This window comes from Carlito syrichta, unplaced genomic scaffold (assembly GCF_000164805.1).
Source record: "Carlito syrichta isolate Samal-C Ts95f unplaced genomic scaffold, Tarsius_syrichta-2.0.1 Scaffold304692, whole genome shotgun sequence".
Lineage (NCBI taxonomy): Eukaryota > Metazoa > Chordata > Mammalia > Primates > Tarsiidae > Carlito > Carlito syrichta.
In genome coordinates this window covers 138,453-157,848 of record NW_007248788.1, presented here as the reverse complement: position 1 = coordinate 157,848, position 19,396 = coordinate 138,453, and the positions used below count along the sequence as shown (strand labels likewise).

The window sequence follows — 19,396 nt, the reverse complement described above, 5'->3', positions numbered from 1 at the left end:
CTTTCATTTTACTTTGTCCCCTGTAAGCATGACTATTTGCCCCAACTAATTAGGGAGTTTTAAAACCTGATAATCAGAACAGTCTCTCGCTCCTTTTTTAACAAAGAGACTTCCATTTATATCCCAACATTTTAATTTGTTATTCTCTAATTTCAGAGAGATATATATTAATTAACTGGCATATTTGAACAAAATGGGAGGTAACTGCCATATTATTTATTGCAACCAATTAATTACTTGAACTGATGATCAAAATGTATGAACAACCATGAGCTTTGAACAGAGTCCAGCCTGCTCAAGGAATCTGACTCTCCCTGACTACACTGAGGGAGCTGTGAAGACTTGCAAGGTAAGAAAACAACTACAGAGTATAGAGGCCTCAAAATCAGGTATTTTTCATTCCCTTGCTCAAACCTACCCATTGGCTTCCTATCTCATTTACAAAATAATGCCTATCTCTTTCTAAGTCCAAAGGCCTTGCATAGTATTAACTATAGCCACACTTGCCTTCTTGACATTCTTGACATAGGATGCTGCCAAACTCAGCCCTTCCCCAGAACTTTGCTCTTGCCTTTCTTTTGCCTAGAAGGCTCTCCATATAATTCCTGCATATAATCAAACATTACTTTCTCTGAGAAGCCTTCTTTGACCATCTTCTCCAAAGTAGCTTCTTATCCTCACTGGTCTCACTTTCTGTTGCCTATTGCTTGACCTACCTTTAAGTTTGGTCAAAGTGATTATTCTTACATAGTCAGTATATGGTTGTCTGTCTAATGTCTGACTTTGACCTAGAATATAAATCTAGGGCAGGAGTTCCAGCTGATGCTGTATTCAAAGCACCAAAAACAGTGCCTGAGGCATAGTAGTTGATAATATTTCTGAATTAACATGTAGTTTAGGGATACATTTTAAAAATATGAGAGGGCATTTGCTTCCTTCTTTATTTTATTTCTTACTTATATTTAGAAGTAAACTATTTTAAGTTTCATATGCTATGAAATATGAAATTTCTACCTGTTTACAGTATTTCTTTTTTGTAGACTAGACAAAACTGTCAATTATTACCCTATTGCCATTTTGCTCTGGATATGATTTTCTGTTAAAAAATGAGTTCTAGCCGGGCTCGGTGGCTCAGCCTGTAATCCTGTGCCTTTGGGAGGCTGAGGTGAGTGGACTGCCTGAGCCCGCGGGTTCAAGACCCGCCTGGGCAGCGAGACCTCATCTCTACAATAAATCAAAAAAATCAGCAGGGCGTGGTAGCACACGCCTATAATTCCGGCTACTTGGATGGCTGAGGTGGAAGGATCGCTGGAGCCCAGCCGGTCCAGGTTGGGGTGGCCGGGAGCGGCCACTGCACTCAGTCTGGGTGACAGAGTGAGACTCCAACTAAAAAAAAAAAAAAAAAAGAAATGAGTTCTAAATAAAATAAAAGGTTATATATCTTTGCTTGTTGTTGTTGTTGTTGTGGTGGTGGTGGTGGTGGTGGTCTTGTTGTGTCACCCAGGCAAGAGTGTAGTATCATGATCATGATTGCTGCAGCCTTGAACTTTTGGGCTCAGGTATGCCTCCTGCCTCAGACTCCTGAGTAGCTAGGACTACAGGGGCATTCCTCTATATTTGACTGATTTTTTAAAATTTAATCTCTTGTAGAGATTAGGTCTTGCTTTGTTGTCCAAGCTGGTCTCAAACTCCTGGGCTCAAGCAATCCTCCCACCTCAGCCTCCCAAAGTGCTGGAATTACAAGTGTGAGCCACTATACCCAGGCTCAAATTGCTTTTTGATAGTCTTTGCAAAATTAAAACATTAAAATGACACAGAGGAATAATTACTATGCAAATGCAAATATAGAGTCTAAATTACAAATGCTCTTTGATGAAATTGAAGCATCGGTGGACAATATCCTTGTATACCAGTTTTTTGGCATAGCAAGTTTTTAAATGTCTCTTTTAGACACAGCAACTTCTTTGTTATCATAATCAATAAAGAGTTACCTACCAAATGCTCTTAGGCTTAAAACACACTGCTAGGCACTGTGTGGATAACAAAAGTACTAGAGGGCTTGCAATTAATTCATGAAAATAAGAGATATATTAAGGTATTGAAAATACAGACATTTCAGACAATACGTTATTATCATTTTTTAAATGAGCTACAATGAGTCAGGTGACAGAAAGTCACTATAGATCAGGCATGGTGGCTCATGCCTGTAATCCCAGGACTTTGGGAAGCCAAGGTGGGAGGATTGCTTGAGCCCAAGAGTTTGAGACTTGCTTTGGCAACCTAGTGAGATCTTATCTCTACAAAAAATTGTAAAAAATTTAGCTAGGCTTGATGACACACACCTATAGTCCCTGCTACTTGGGAGGCTGCAGCAGGAGATGGCTTGAGCCCAAGAGTTCAAGGCTGCATTGAGCCATGATCATGCCACTGCACTCCAACCTGAGTAATAGAGTGAGACCCTCACTCAAAAAAAAAAGTCAACGAAGTCGGGGAAGAACTGGAGTTGAAGACCATCTGTGATTTCAGGAAGTGGATGAAAAATAAGTTGATTCAACAAAGTAATTCAACAAGGAGGGAAGATTATACACAGCAATATGAACATCAGCAAGTATATCGAGCCCTTTAAAAAAAGGAGGGTTTCTGCACCATAAAAGGAAGGCAGTTTTCAACCACATTTTTACAGTAACCACAATAAAGGTTAAGGATCAGAAACTATTTTTCTAAAATGTCTTAAAAGTGAAAATATAAGTATTTAACTTTGGCAAAAAAACACATTTTAATAGCTTTGCTTTCCTTTTCTTTTTTTTTTTTTTGAGTTGGAGTCTCACTCTGTCGCCCAGACTGGAGTGCAGTGGCCGCTCCCGACCACTGCAGCCTCGACCCACTGGGCTCCGGCGATCCTTCCGCCTCAGCCTTCCAAGTAGCAGGAATTACAGGCATGCGCTACCACACCCTGCTGATTTTTTTAATTTATTTTTTAAAATTAAGTTTATTAGGCAGATTTTTTTTAGCATTTGAATATATAGTTGCCCCCTCTGATAGAGCATATTTTTTCATTAATAATAACACAACTTATTATTTTATTTATTTATTTCTCTGTTTTATTATAAAGATATGGGGTACAAGTCAGGGTTAGACATATTAGTAGCCTACTTGCAGGTGGAGTTTGGGCCTCCAACTCCTCCTCATTTTGCCTGGTTTAGGATCAAGCACTCTTAGTGATGTTATGTGCAAGCCAGTGTGCCCTCCACCCACTCCTGGCAGTGTCCTGCTGCTGCTGAACCCTCTCTTGTAGAAGTATGATGAATGTTCACGATCTACTAATAAAAGAGATCCTGTGGTATTCAGTTTTTTGTTTTTGTGATAGATCACTGAGTATGATGGACTGTAAATCTTTCCAAGTTGCTGCAAAGTCCATAATTTTGCCCTTCTTTATGGCTGCATAATATTCCAACATATATTTGTACCACGTTTTCTTTATCTAGTCCTCTTTCAATGGGCAGCGGGGTTGGTGCCATGTTTTGCTATTGTGAATAGGGCTGCAATAAACATGACTGTTCAGGAATCTTTTTTGCAGAATGATTTGAGTTCCTCTGGGCATATTCCCAGGAAGGAAATGCACATCAAAACCATGTTTAGATACCACCTAACCCCAGTAAGACTGGCCATCATTAATAAATCAATAAACAATAGATGCTGGTGAGGATGTGGAGAAAAGGGAACACTTCTACATTGTTGGTGGAAGTGCAAACTAGTTCAACCTCAATGGAAAACAGTGTGGTGATTTTTTATTAATAACACTAAAGAAAATGTTGGTGATTCCCTGACCATGATTTTATTTTCAGCAAAACTAGCTTAATAAAGCACACAGATATCTTGTGAACCAGTTTTTTATAATGATAAAGTTAAAAATATATTTTAAAATCTATATATAAATATAAAACTTTTTCAATTTTTTTCTAAAGCTGTTGTGTCTTCAACAAAGACAGCAAAAAGATCCCCAGAGGTGTCAAATGTTCTTGTCGTAATACAATATTTGCAGATTTGAGACCTACTATGGTTCTTTGATATTAAACATAACAGCATTCCAGAGGCAGAATCCTCTTATCCTTATTGTCAGCATCAGACAAACTGAAATCTAACCCCATCACTGACCACAGCACCAAGCCTCGGGTACCGTTCCAAAAGGTCTAGGGACTTAGATGCAACACTTTGCTAGATTTAATAACTCTAAATGTGTAGTACAAAGTCACGTAAATTTAATGCATTTATTTTACCAATGAGAGTGTATTTTTTGCTTTATGTTTATAAACAGTCATCTATTGTCCTACACCAATTGAAAAATAAATTCTGACCTTCAGAATATTAATTAGCAAATTGTTGTGACTAGGCTTCCTCACGAGTACAGCAGCTGGCCTCCCTTGGAATGTACTTTTTCAATGAGGATGCTTCTGTAAAGTAGATTCTAATTTAAACTGCAAATCACACACATACACACACTCTTTGCTGACATATTTTAAAGTAAATTATAGGTATCAGTATAGAGATTGTACATTTTTCTACAGTAAGCATTGTTGTATTGATTCATAGTTGCATATGGAACAGTAAAACTTTTGTTCGTTTCTCTTTGTCTATTTCTAAAGGGGTTAGGACATTCCCATCCTTTCTTTTAAAGTACTTATAGCTCAGGATAAAGATCAAGACTTTTTTTAATGAGTATATTACAAAGTTCTGTAGAAACAGAGATTTGGTGAGTTAGAGGCTATGATAATGACTACTACATGGTGTTCATGGACAGACACTTCATAGAGCAGGAAGATATATTTGCATTTGGAAGAATGAGCAGGCAGAGATGAGGAGTAGAAATAGGTCTTTTTATTAATTTTTGCTTTCTTTTTCTTTCTCTCTCTCTCTCTTTATTTTATTTTGTTTTATTTTTTACCAGACAATATCTTCTTATGCTGCCCAATCTGGCTTTGGATTCAATCAGTCCTCTCACCTGTGTCCTAAATAGCTGGAGGTCTGAAAAAGCACCACCGCAGATGGTAAAAAGGGTGGTTATTTTAAATAGAGAGAATTACCTTGTCAAAAGCATGAATTAGGAAAGCATAGTTTGTCAGCGCATAAACAACAAAAAAATAAAATATTGCATCTATTACTTAACATAACAGCCTCAAATGCCATACTTTAGAAATATTTATACTACAGTTAGCAAGCAATTGGAGATGACCAATATTATTTGGACAACAAAAGTGATCTGGAGTGTGTTTTGGAAAAGAAACCTGCAAGCAACGTAGAGATCAGAACAAAAGCAAAAAATGGAGTCAGGGAGAAAAGCTTATTCATCCACATACTCATTCAAATATTCCTGTGTTGCCATGTGCTATGTCCAAGGCACAATAACGGAAGAGAAGAAGAGTTAAAGCATTCATACTCTCTGTAGTGTATTGTGGGGAACCAGTCAAAAGACAGTCACACAAACTATTTAAAATACAGATTAAAAAGGAGAATAATCTGTGATAGAAACATATTTTGGGATATGTCTTAGTCTGTTGAGGCAGAAAGAAAGAAAGAGAGAGAGAGAAACAGGGTAGAGGAGGGAGGGAGGGAGGGAGAGAAGAAGAAAAGGGAAGGGAAGGAAAGAAAAGAAAAGAACAGAAATGAAAAGTAAAAGATAAAACACTATAGACTGGGTGGCATATAAGCAACTGAAATATATTTCTCACAGTTAGGAAGTCTCATGATAAAGGTGCCCACAGAGTTGGTGATTGATAAGACCCTGCTTCCCAGTTCAGAGGCAGCCAATCTCTTGCTGTAAACTCATGCAGAAGAGGCAAAGGAACTCTCTGGGGTCTCTTTCAAGACCACTAATACCCATTTATGAGGACTCTATCCTCATGACGTAATCACTTCCTGAATGCTCCACCTCTTAGTACCATCACAATGGAAATTGGATTATATTTCAACATATACCTTTGAAGAGGAGAGGTGGCAAAAACATTTAGTCTATGTTAGATGGTGACAAAGGAAATGAAAACAAGAAGATGTACCAAGTGCTTATAACAAATTAAGTTTACAAGAACAACATAACTGATTGATATGGAAAGTTGATTAAAACTAGGAAGCCAAGGTTACAGGAGCAATGAAAGGACTATAAGTAAATTTTTTTAAATGACAAGAAGCTGGTGGTGTAGAAATGATGAGTTTGTATTAAACACTGTTACATTTCTATAACAGTATGTAAATATTCATCAACTATTTTAAAATTTGAGCATGGCCTTTCTTTTAGGAAAGATGGTGGAGTAACAGGGTCCAAATTTATTTTCCTATCAAAAGAAACTAAAAAACACAGAAAAATAGATGGAACCACAGATCTCAATATACTGAACATGAGGACAATGATCCCTGAGAGAGATGGGGATGAGGGTGGGAGATAAGGTGATCCTTACAGTTGCCCCCAGCCTTTTGCCTCAAGTTTATAAACCTTAGTTCAGGGAGATGAAACCCAGCCAGAGCCCAGTCATCTGCCTAACTTGAGGAGAGAGTGATTGCAGACCAGAAAAATCAAAGCAATTAGAGTTTGCAAACTATTAAGAGTGAAGAGAATTGTTCACTGAGAAACTCCATAAATCTGTAGAGGATGCCTTCTATGTATCAATTGAGTATGATCAGCACATGCATGTGAGAAACTACTCACAGTAAGGGAAAGAATCACCCAAAACAATTTGGAGGTAACAGTACTTACAGCTCACACAGGATTTGGATTAGTGCCTCTTCCTATCAGCCAAACTGGAAATTCTCATAATTCATGGAAATTTTTAGAGCTCCAAAGGACCCTTTCTCAGTAGTGGAGAACAATTAATCTTAGATAAAATATGTCTCTGGTCTCATTAACAAACTTAAATACAAAACCCAAAAAAGATCAAAGAGTTTCCAAGTAATTTAACCATATCAGTAATTTAACCATATCAGTAATTTAACTACATTTAAATTTAATTGTTTAAAGTTAATCAGTAATTTAACTACATGTAATTAATTACATTTAATTACATAATCAGTAATTTAACTACATTTAAATTTAATTTAATTACATCAGTAATTTAACCATATCAGTAATTTAACCATATCAGTAATTTAACCATATCAATTGTTCCATATCAGAACAAAACTCAAGACTATTTTAAAAATACAAAATATCCAGCACTCAACAGGGTAGAATTCTCAATGCTTGACATTCAATCAAAAAAGAAAAATATGACCCATGTTAACATAATAAAAGGTAGAATATCTTTATTAATATTATACAAAATACTATTCAGAGTCAAGAATATCATAAGAGAGAAAAGTCCAATTTTGTAAAGAGATCAATTCCCAAAGAGGGTATAAGAATTCTTAATGTTAATGAATCTAACAAAGACTTCAAGATACATGAAAGAAACTGAGAGAATTGCAAAGAAAATTAAACAGATCTATAGTTATAGTAGGAACTTTCAACACCTCTCCTTCAATCATTGCTAGAGGTAAAAGGTCACTAAGAGCATAAAAACTTCAGTGACAATATCACACAATTTTAGTTAATTATTCTAGGACACTCCACTCAACAACAGTAATATGTGCTTTTACTTTATATAAATGTTAACCATATATAGATCAGTCTAGTTCATAGAAGGGTCTCAAGAAATTAAAAAAAAATTGGATTCACAAAGTACATTCACTGTACACATTAGAATTAAGTCAATAACAGAAAGGTAAAACTAAAATTTTCATACTTAAGTGAATTAAACACTTCTAAATAACCAGTGAATCAAATAAAAATATCCAAAGGGCAATGAAAAGATATTTTAATTGGAATGAAAAAGCAAATAGAGCTTATTAAAATCTGGGATGCAATAAGAGAGTACTTAAAAGAAAAATTATAGCACTATATTATAAAAGAAAGTTTACAAAGGGGACCCCACAAAAAACCAGAATTTATTTATAAAAAAAGTGTGTATTTATTCTTACATGTTTACATTTCAGTTACCTTCAAAGTACTTGCCATTTAATGCAATAAACCTATAAAGACACTTTTTCCCCAGCTCAAAACAGTTTTTGAACTCGTCAATGTTGGTGACTTTTAGTGCTTTTGCTGTTTTTTGTTTCATCTTTTCTACATTGCAAAACATTTCCCTTTGACGCCTTTTTTCATCTGAGGAAACAAACAAACAAAAAATTCCTTGGAGTAAAGATCAGGTGAATAGGGAAAATGGGATTCAGGAGTCATGCTCTTTATGGTTTAAAAAAAAAATTGCTGAACACTCTGTGGTGTGGGCAGGTGTGCTTGTAAATCACCCATCATGAAATGGACAAACACATTGAAAGAATCTTCCAAAATAAAATTCACTGAAGTTGAATGCAGCCTCTCACAACAACACTAGTTACACTGATATTGGTGGTTTCTTAGAACACTTACCTAGTAGGAGAGATCCATTCTTCAACAGGCCTACCCTTCAAATGATAATTTTGGGGTTTTTTGGGTCACCCTTTATAAAACCAATTATCTGAGTTTCCATTTTAAGAAACTGGAAGACCAAGAAAGACCGGAAAAGGCAACTGTAGTAAAATAACAATCGCCTAAATAGAAATTAATAAAATTTTAAAAAAGGAAAGTAATAGAGAAAAATCAAATAGAGCAAAAGAGGACTCTTTGAGTGACCTACAAAACTGATTTTCTTAAAAAATGCTAAGGCAGTGGATTCTAAATGTTTTCATTACAAAGATGATAGCTATGTGAGGTAATACATTTGTTAGTTAGCTAAATTTGGTCATTCAAAAATATATTTATACTTCAAAGCATCCTGTTATGCATGATAAATAGATATAATTTTATCTGTCAATTTATTTATTTACTTATTTATTTAAGTAGGAGTCTTACTCCATTGCCCAGGCTGGAGTGCTGTGGAACACTCATGACCACCCTAGCATCAAACTGTTGAGCTCAGGTAATCTTTCCGCCTCAGTCTTCCAAGTAGCAGAAACTACAGGCATGAATTACCACGCCTGGCTAATTTTTGATTTTACAAATTGTAGAGACAAGGTCTCGCCAAGTTGCCTGAGCTGGTCTCGAACCTATGGGCTCAGGCAATCCACTCACCTCGATCTCCCAAAGTGCTGGAATTGCAGGTTGAGTCACGGAACCCGGCTTATCTGTCAATTTAAAACATTATTTTTCTTAAAGTGATGAACTGTATTCAGACTACCTGGAAATAAAAACAGAGGAAACAAATTAACAATAATAGGAATGAGATAAGTGACATCAATGTAGACTATAGATATTAAATAATAATAAATCTTATGAACAAATTTATGCAACAAGCTGAAAATATGTATATAAATAGCATACATACATAGATATATGGACAGATATAGATATTTCTTGAAAGTCTCAAACTATCAATGCTCACTCAAAAAGAAATAATTTGAACAGCTTTATGTCTGTTAGAGAAATTTAATTTATGGCTAAGAGTCTTTCCATAAAAGAAAATCTCAGAATAATAATAACTTTATTAGTGAATTATTCCAACCATTTAAGTAAGAATAATTCTAAATAAACTTTTCTAAAAATTTGAGAGAACATCTTCCAACTAATTCTATGTGGCCAGCCTTAACCAAGTACCAAAACCAGACAAAGATACTAAAAGAAAGAAAAAAAAATTTCTTAAAAAATATGGATACAAAAATTGTTAAGAGGATATGTGTTATATGAAATGTTAATAGGAATGTATGCACAATTTAACAACTGAAAATCAATCAATGTTACCTACCGTGTTAACAAACTGAAAAAGTAAAACCATATAATCATCTCAATAGATGCAGAAATAACATTAGATGAAGTCAAACATCAGCCAAATATGGTTGCTTGTGTCTGTAATCCCAGCACTTTGGGAAGCCAAGGTGTGAGGTTGCTTGAAGCCAGGATGCTGGAACCAGGCAGGACAACTAGCAAGACTCCACTTCTTCAAAAAATACAAAAACTAGCATCTAGTGAAGGCACACACATGTGGTCTTCACTACTCAGGAGGCTGAGGTGTGAAGATCTTTTGAGCCCAGGAGTTTGAGGCTACAGTGAACTATGTGTGTAACACCACACTTCAGTCTGGAGACAGCCTTGTCTCTTAAAGAAAACATTTTTTTAAATGATAAAAAATTAAATAAAAATATACATTCCTGATAAAAGCTTTCAGGAAACTAGGAATTGAAAGAGAATTCCTTAACCACATAAATGACATTCACAATCTACCTACAAGCACCATTAAACCGGTGAAAGACAATGCTTTTTACACATAAGATTGGGAAGAAGACAAGAGTGTTTGCTCTCAACTATTCTGTTTAGTTGTTTTTCTTTCTTTGTTTTTTTTTCTGGAGAATTTATACAGCAAACAAAAGAACTAAAAATCATCCAGATAGGAAAATATGAAGCAAAACTCTAACTACTGAAATATGACTATCCTGTGCAGAAAATCCTATGGAATCTTCAAAAAGCAATTAGAACAAGTAAGCTTAAAAAGTTTTCAGGATACAAGAGGCAATATAAAAAAAAATCAATTGTACTTCTATATGCTACCAATGAAAAACCAGACATTGAAAAGAAATACTATTTACAATAGCATCAAAATGTGAAATAATTATCGAAATAATTAAAATCGTGAATCTGAAGAATATACTCAGTTAAATAGAAAGGAGGAAATTATGAGATAGTTTGAATGTCTCCAGAATTTTCATATAGAATTTCCAGTTGACTTAAGTGGTCAGTTATATATCAGCCTTCAAGTTCTTATTTTTTATTTCTATTTCTTAAATTGGCACCATACTGTTTTCATCTACATTTGTGAAGCTCTATTTCTAAGTCTAGCCAGCTAGTTGTCAGTTACAATCAGATTTGAAATTTGATTTGTAAATGAATGAAAATGAGCAGAGGAGATGAATTTCCTGTTATTTTACTAAGAGTTAGAATGAAAAAGATAAATTAACAACATCTGTATTTAACTGTGAAAAGGAGACTGCCAGAAGTAGGATATAAGAACAGAATTATACAATAAAAAGAAAATGTGAATCAGCGACCCAAGGATTACCCAGCAGGTAGCCCTAGCGCATGAAGCAGTCTCAGGTGTTATCTGGAAAAACACTGAGTGCAAGTGAGGAAATAAAGACAGTGCTCAATCAATTATTGCTATGAATGAGACATTTCCAAATCAGATAGTAGATGATGTGTTTGTGTGTGTGTGTGTGTGTGTGTGTGTGTGTGTGTAAGGTACATGAGTATTTACTAAGATAGTGTTGTCTTATAATATGAATACTAAACAACTATGTTCAGAAAAACAAATAATAAATTTCCACATATAGGTATTTATTTTTACCTTTGCAAAAGAAAGAAGGCTACACAATAAACTATGAAATCTTAATGAATGTCGTGGTAGTTCTAAATTGTTATGCTACTTGTAATTACTAAAATTAATATTGCTAAAGTGACATTATCTAAAATGCACCTTATATTTGATGTGTTAATGATTTTCTTGACTTTGCCTCTGTAGCTAAAGGTGTATTCTAAAGATCCTCCTGTATAAGTCAACTTAAAATGTGTATTATTTTAAACATCTTTATAAAATAACATTTAAAATAAAATTATGTATTACATAAATGCATAAAATAAGATGTGATCATTGTGTTCAGAAAAAAGAAAGATGCAAACTCAGTATTCTAAGTTTCTTTGATTAGTGACATTTTGCTGTTTAAGGTTAACTAATTTGGTGTATAAATTGAGGTTAAAATTTAGTCATAAATAACTACCTGCCATCTTTATCATGCATACAGGTTTAATTAATTTGAAAGAACATTAATTGCTTCATTTGCATTACAAAAATATATTGTGTTCAACTTTTATTTCAGCTATAAGAATGACTTTATACTTTCAAAGTTCATAAGTCATAAAGCATTTATGCTATTTCTAAATGTGTTTAATGTTTTTTTTATTGACCTCTACTGATTATAATGTAGACATAAGAGTAATTATCTCCGACACGTAAAAATTCTCCTTTGCTTTTTTTCTGGGTTATAGAGAAAGGAGGCAGCTATGTATCACCACCAGTAAAATATCTTTTTTACAAGTATGAGAAAATGTTGGTTTTAAAAATTGGCCTAGCAGGAATTATTTTATTTGTTCTTACAATGAAACTGATCTTTATTCCAAATGACAATTTTAAAATTTCATCTCTTTTTTTAACAATTTAAGTTTGACATCACTCTTTTATTTCATTTAAGTTATGCTATGTGCACATATTTTTAAACAGTAAATTTTATCTTGTACTTACTTCTACAGTAGTAAATATTAGTAAATATGGGTATTTTAGATGACTGAAGCATACAGGGCTTTCAGCTAGTCTTCAGAGCAGAGCCGCTCATGGCCCTGTGTCCCTATCCTACAAGCAAAGGATACTATGGTCTAGAGTGCGTGCTACTCACCAGAGCTCTGTTATTTGTTTAGAAAATAACTTGCCCCTTTCTATCCATGCCTAGTACAATAGGAGAGGGAAAATATCTTTTTCCCTTCCTAGCCACCATGCATCTCCCATCTTATCAAACTGCACATTATAAACACAGAAAAGAGAAGGAGAACCTGTTGCCATGGAGATGTACCTATAATTCTATTAACTTGCTTTTAAAAAATATTATATTTTACCTATTTGAATTTGCCTTAAAGATATTAAGAATAGTATAGAAATAAAAGGGATAGAATCTTACCGAACAGCACACTGTTTTAACACGTAAGAATTGTTCCATGCATGTTCAAGAAATTCCCGTATTCCTCTGTGCTTTGATTTCTACAGCAATAAAGGGATAGTACATAAATATTTTCTAGAGCAGGAAATAATGCCTGAATTCCATATTTACCCATACAAAAATATTGGGATTTTTATAATCACCATATACCAAGTTATTCTTTGAGTGTTTTCCTCTTCTTGGAGTGCATTTCCCTGTATGTTCTCATGGAAAATTTCTATTAGTCCTTTAAGAATTTAATCAAACATTTTTTACTCTAGAAACTTTTCCTTTCTTCCCTCCCCCAGGTTAAGTTGATCAATCTTTCTATTGTACCATCATAGTAGCTCAATATTTGCCAAACTCTATTTCATTTGAGAACTCCAATAACTGCTTTGTCTTATGACCATAAGCAACACCTGGGCAGAGACAGTTTACTGTTCATTTTTCCTCACTAGCACCCAACAGGAGCCCAGAATATGGTACATGCTTTATTTTGTTAATTAATGACCTACTGAATACATGTATGGACAAATTTAGCCTTATTCTAAAACTAGTGGACATTAGTCAAAATCAATAAACTTCATGAATACTCATTAAATTATGCACTATAAACTGTAGGAGTTTCACTGAATGTAATAATTAATAAAAATAATCACCATTATCACCAAAACCATATAAAGTATTAATTTTACTTACATTTCAGATAGGAAATAATTGAGACTGAGAGGGTAACAACTTACCTTAAATATATAAATGAATTACATATATAAACTATATGTATGTTTATATGTACGTATAAGATATTTATAAACTGTACAGTGTATCACTAAATTGAGCCCAGGAAGTCTGACTCCAAAATCATTCCATAATGGCAAACTAGAGAAAGTAGAAAATGGATTGAACTGCCTCTTTAAATGACTGTAGCCTGTCTTGCAAAGCACCACAATCTCAAATCAGCAACAGATAGTTATAATATATAAAAATTAACATTATAACTCTAACTATAAAATAGAGATATTGAAAGCCATAGTGCTGCATTCATATGAATAAATAAATCATGATTTAATTACTGATTAAAAGTCATCAACTAATTTGAAATATGAGCACAACTTGAAGTAGCATTTCCTAGTAATAGTAACTTAATAATTGGATAAGTTTTAGGAGACTCCTGCTATACATTCTCTAATGTGCTTGGACTTATGGGTAAGTGATGTAAGGAAGAATTAGGTACATTATTGCTACTTTATAGGTGAGTTATCCCATTGGTTAATGGCAACTTGTGCAAAGAAAACACTTAGTGAATAATATAGTGTTTGGACGTCTTGGGCTTGCTTTTCATTCACTTACTCCCAACCCTTAATTACTACAGCTTCTTATCTGGTTATCTCTTGTTTTGTTTCAGATATTATGTTAAAATGTAGCTTTTGTCAAAGTGTTTCATTTTATCCTTAGTCAAGGTTATAAAATATGAATAATTTTCCATAGCAACAATGTCCATAACTTAATGAGAATACATATTAATACCACATTACAATTCTTCCATATTTCTCCGTGGCCCCATTAAATCAAGCATTCGTTGAGGGCTATTGGCTTGTTTTACATTGTGTCCATAGTGCTGAGAAAGCTATATTAATCAAGGAGACTTTTATTATAAACTCAGCATAGAAAACAAAAACTATGAAAAGAGTAAAGGATAATATAAGTCAAGAAAAATCTGAACTCTTGTTCAATTAAAACCAAGAGTCTGTTTGAATACCTGGGAAATATGGGATTAGGTTATAGAGAGCAATGAAAAGCAGGATTTAGATTTAGTGGGAAAAGCTCTCATAGTAGAGGGCAATAAAATATAGATGTGCACAATAAATGTAGTATCTGAAGAAGAATAATCTGGTAGCCTCATAGAAGCACTGATTGAAGGAAAGAATGCCTGAAGCTAGTAATAACTAAAGTTAGGAGAGATTCAAGTAATAGATGCCATTGTTATTATCACAGCTGATGTTTATTGAGAGCTTATGGTGTGCTATTATGTTTGACAAAGATCAACTCATTTTGTGTGAGACTATCATTATTCTGATTCTACAGGCAAGGAAACATGACATATGTGAGGTGTGTTAGGGATTCTCGAAAACAACTCTCAACACTCCTTCCTTTCTAAAATTTATATACCCTTGTGTACTCTCTCCCCTTGAATCTGGGTTGGATTTACTGATTTTATTCTAACAACAACAAAACCACGTAGAAATGATTGAATGTCTCTCCTGAGATTAAATTATTAATAGAATGTAGTTTCCATTTTGAAATGTTTCCCCTCTTCTGCCCTTGGATCACCTACTTTAAGGGAAGTTAGCTGCCATATTATGAAGCAGCCAATTGCACAGAGCCATGTGAGTGAGCTTGGAAGCAGGACTCCCAACTTCATTCACTCCTCCTCAAACCTTAAAATAACTGCAGCCCCAATCAAAACCTTGAGTGCAGTCTTACGAGATCTCTTGAACCACTCAGCTCATCTGTGGCAAAATTTCTGACCCACAGGAAAAAAATAGTAAGATGTCAAATGTTTTCCTGTTTAAGCTGCTAAATTTTGGAATGAATTGTCTTCCAGCAGTGATTAACTAATTGCTACTCAGCAATGAGATAATGAATACAGTGATGTATATGGAATTTAAACCCAAGCTGGTAAGTATACACTATTCACTACTTTACCACACTGACATTTAAAACATCTCCCTCAACAGGTAATGAACACTTTTAAGTTCACAACAAAATTAAGAGGGAGGTACAGGAGTTACCATATTTCAACTTTTCCAACACAGGTATAGCCTCCCCATTATCAGAGTGGCATGTTTGTCACAATTAATAAACCTGCAGTGACATATCATTGTCACCCAAAGGTCATAGTTTACATTAAGGCTCACTCTTGTGGGTTTAGACAAATGTATAATGGGATACATTCATTTTTTAGTATTATTCAGAGTTTTTTTTCTGCTCCAAAAATCCTCTGTGTTCCACTTATTCATTTGTGCCTACTCTCCAGCACTTGGCAACCACTGATTTTTTTCTTTTTTTTGCTGTCTTCATAGTGTTGATGTTCAGAGTGTCATAAAGTTGGAATTATGTAGCCTTTTCAGCTTGGTTTCTTTCACTTAGTAATATACATCTAAGTTTCCTCCATGTCTTTTTATGGCTTGATAGTTAATTCCTTGTTACCTCTGAATAATATCCTGTTACCTAGATGTACCACAGTTTATTTATTCATTCACCTACTAAAAGATATCCTGGTTGTACTCAAATTTTAGTAATTATGAATAAAGCTTCTATAGTTATTACTTGCAAATTTTTCTGCAGATATAAGTTTTCAATTCCTTTGGGTAAATACCAAGGTGTGTGATTGCTGGATCATTTTGTAAAAAACCACCAAACTATCTTTCCCAGTGGTATGCAGTGATAAGGTATCATTGTTTTAATTTGCATTTCCTCAATGACATATGATGAGGAGCATCTTTTCATATCCTTATTTGTCATCTGTGCATCTTCTTTGTTGAGATGTACATTAAGATCTTTGATCCATTTTTCAATTGTGCTTGATTTCTTATTGTTCAGCTTTAAGAGTTCTTTGTATATTTCGGATAACAGTATTTCATCTGCTGTTATCAGATGTGTCTTTGCAATCTTTTCGCTCATCTGTGGCCTTGTTTTTCCATTCTCTTGACAATCTATTTTCACAGAGTAGGCACATTCTGCTGCTTCTATCTTTTACAGTGTTCTATTTTTTTCAACTGCTAAAAGGACATACTAAAAAGTAGTTTAAGACACATATAACAAGTAAGAATAATGCAGGCATTTTCTACCTTGCTGGGTCTTCTGATCATTATATTTCTTTTCTTCCAAATCCTATCACCAATTGGATGATATCAGAAGAAAAAGTGAGGAAATTCTCAGTAGCTTTTTAAAGCTTTCTAAAGCAAGTATCATGGAAAAATTTAAATGTGTTTGTTCTCTTTAGTATAGTCAAGCATGCAAGCATAAAATGAGTTACAGAAGAATGACTATAAAAAAGCTCCTGAATTAAGCATCTTTAAAAAAAAAAAAACAAAACAAAACTGCCTGCTGTGGACTGAATTGGGTCTCTCTCAAAATTTTATGTTGAAACCCTAACCACCAAAGAGTGATGGTACTCTCATGATGGAATTAGTGCCCTTGTAAGAAAATGAAGAGACATCAGAACTTTAGCTTTCTCTCTATCACATGAGGATGCAGTGAAAAACAACTGGCCGTAAGCCAGAAGACAACCCTAATCAGAAACTAAATTGACCAGCACTTTAATCTTGGACTTCCTAGCCTCCAGAAGCATGAGATATAAATCTGTTGAAACTGCCTATATATAAATTTGTTGAAACTGCCTCGTCTATGGTACTTAATTTTATTATTATTATTATTATTTTTTATAGAGGTCCCGACTAAGACAGATTTTGGTACTAAGTAGACTATGAAGTGGAGTCTGGCTGTAACAAATACCTAAAATGTAGCAGCAGCTTTGGAACTGGGTAATGGGTCAATGCAAGAAGAGTTTTGACGTGCATACTATACATATGAATGTTGAAAGTGATTCTGGTGAAGTTTCAGAAAGAAATGAAAAACATGTTATTAGAAACAGGAAGAAAGGTGATCCTTGGTATAAACAGCGAAGTACTTAAATGAATTGTGTCCTAATCTTCTGTGGCAGGTAGAATTTTTGAGTGATTAAATTGGATATTTAATTCAGGTGCTTTCTAGGTAAAGTGTTGAAGGAGAAGTTTGGTTCCTCCTGCACGTTTATAGTAAAATACAAAAAGAAAGAGATGAATTAAAGAAAGAGTAGTTAAGTAAAAGTGAACCAGAATTTGAATATTTGGAATATTCACAGCCTACCTATATAGACAAACTGAGAAAGCTGCTCTTAAGAGAACACTAAGGGAGTGACTGGGTAATTATTTCACATAGAGATTATGTGTGCAACTCAAGGACTTAATCAGGAATAAAAATGATTAAGACCAGGAATAAAAATGAGTTTATATCAGCAAAATTACTGCCAGTTTGAACTAAAGAGAACGGAAAAAAAAAGAGAGATAAAAGTAAGGAACACTTCTTAGATCTCATAGGAGTGAAGCCTAGAATAAGCATTATTTTTCAAGTATAGAAAATAAGGAGTCTGAAGTCAATTCAGAGATCAGCAGAACCACTGCCTAATTTGCACAAGACCAGGCAGCCTCCAATCAAAGCCTTTGTGGTAAAACTGCTGCCCCAGTGGGTCCAGAAGGTAGATAATTGAACCAAAAAGGAGTATTCTTAATTGTTAAGATATAGTAGAATTTGCTTTGCTAAATTTTGCAATTGCTTAAGAAATATCACTTCTTCCTTCTTTACTGTTTTTCTCTTTGAAATGGGAAATCCAAAATTCTTTTCAGACTATCCTGCCATTGAATTATGAAAGTATATCATTTGTCTACAAGTTTTTACAGGTTCACAAGTAAAGAAAAATCTTGCCTCCGGATAAATCATACTTACAGTCTCAACTATATCTGACTTAGATGACATTTACATGAGACACTGAACTTTAGATTTTAGAGTTGATACTGGATTAACTTGAGGCAATGGGGATGAAATGCATGTATTTTGCATTCAAGAAGGAGATGAATTGGGAGAGGGCAGTGACAAAATGCTAAGGACTGAATTGTGTACCTCACAAATTCACATATTGAAGCTCTAATCCCTAATATAATGCAATTTTGAGTTAGAGTCTTTGGGAGATAATTATGTTTGAAAAAAGTCATGAGGATGGGGTCCTTATAATGGGCTTATTGCCCTTATAAAAAGAAGAAACACCGGATAAATTCATCTCTCTGTGTTTCGATTTCATTTTCTGTCTCTCTTTTTTTTTTTCTCTCTCTACCAAGTGAGAGCACAGATAGAAGGTGGCTGCCTGCAAGCCAGGAAGAGAGCTCTTACCAGCAAACAAATCAGCTGGCACTTTGATACTGAACTTTCTAACTTCCAGAATTGTGCAAGCTAAACATCTGTTGCAAACATGCCACCTAGTCTGTGGCATTTTGTTATAGTAGCCCAAGTGAAACAGTACACTGTTACATACCTTAATGGACAAAGTGAATTAGTGCATCACTACAAAGTAACTTTTATTTTTCTTTAACTTTTTTTTTCTTTTGAGAGCTGAGGTCTTGCCCAGTTGCTTAGGCTGGTCTCGAACCTGTGGACTCAGGCAATCCTCTCACCTCGGCCTCTCAAAGTGTTGGGATTATGGGTGTGAGCCACCGTGCCTGGGACTTTTATATTTCTTTATCTTATTGTAAATTTTAACCTTTAGTGTATTTAATAAGATTAAAAAATGAAAGCACCAACAATAATTTCGTATATGTACTCTAGGTTCACTATTGTTAACATTATTTAAATATTAATACAATTAAAATTTAACAATTGATTCATTAAAACATATTTTATTCTATTTTTCTTATTTACCTATTTTTAATTTTTAAATAAAAATAAGTTAGAAAGATAAATAGCAGAAACAAGTATATAGAATTACTTTAAAAATTTTTTTCATAAT

The 19,396-nt window shown here is 34.2% G+C and overlaps 1 pseudogene; it reads left to right on the top strand.

The window, feature by feature from the left end:
• Nucleotides 1–268: 268 nt before the first annotated feature.
• Nucleotides 269–19,396, top strand: part of LOC103262996 — an 86,060-nt pseudogene continuing 66,932 nt past the window's right edge.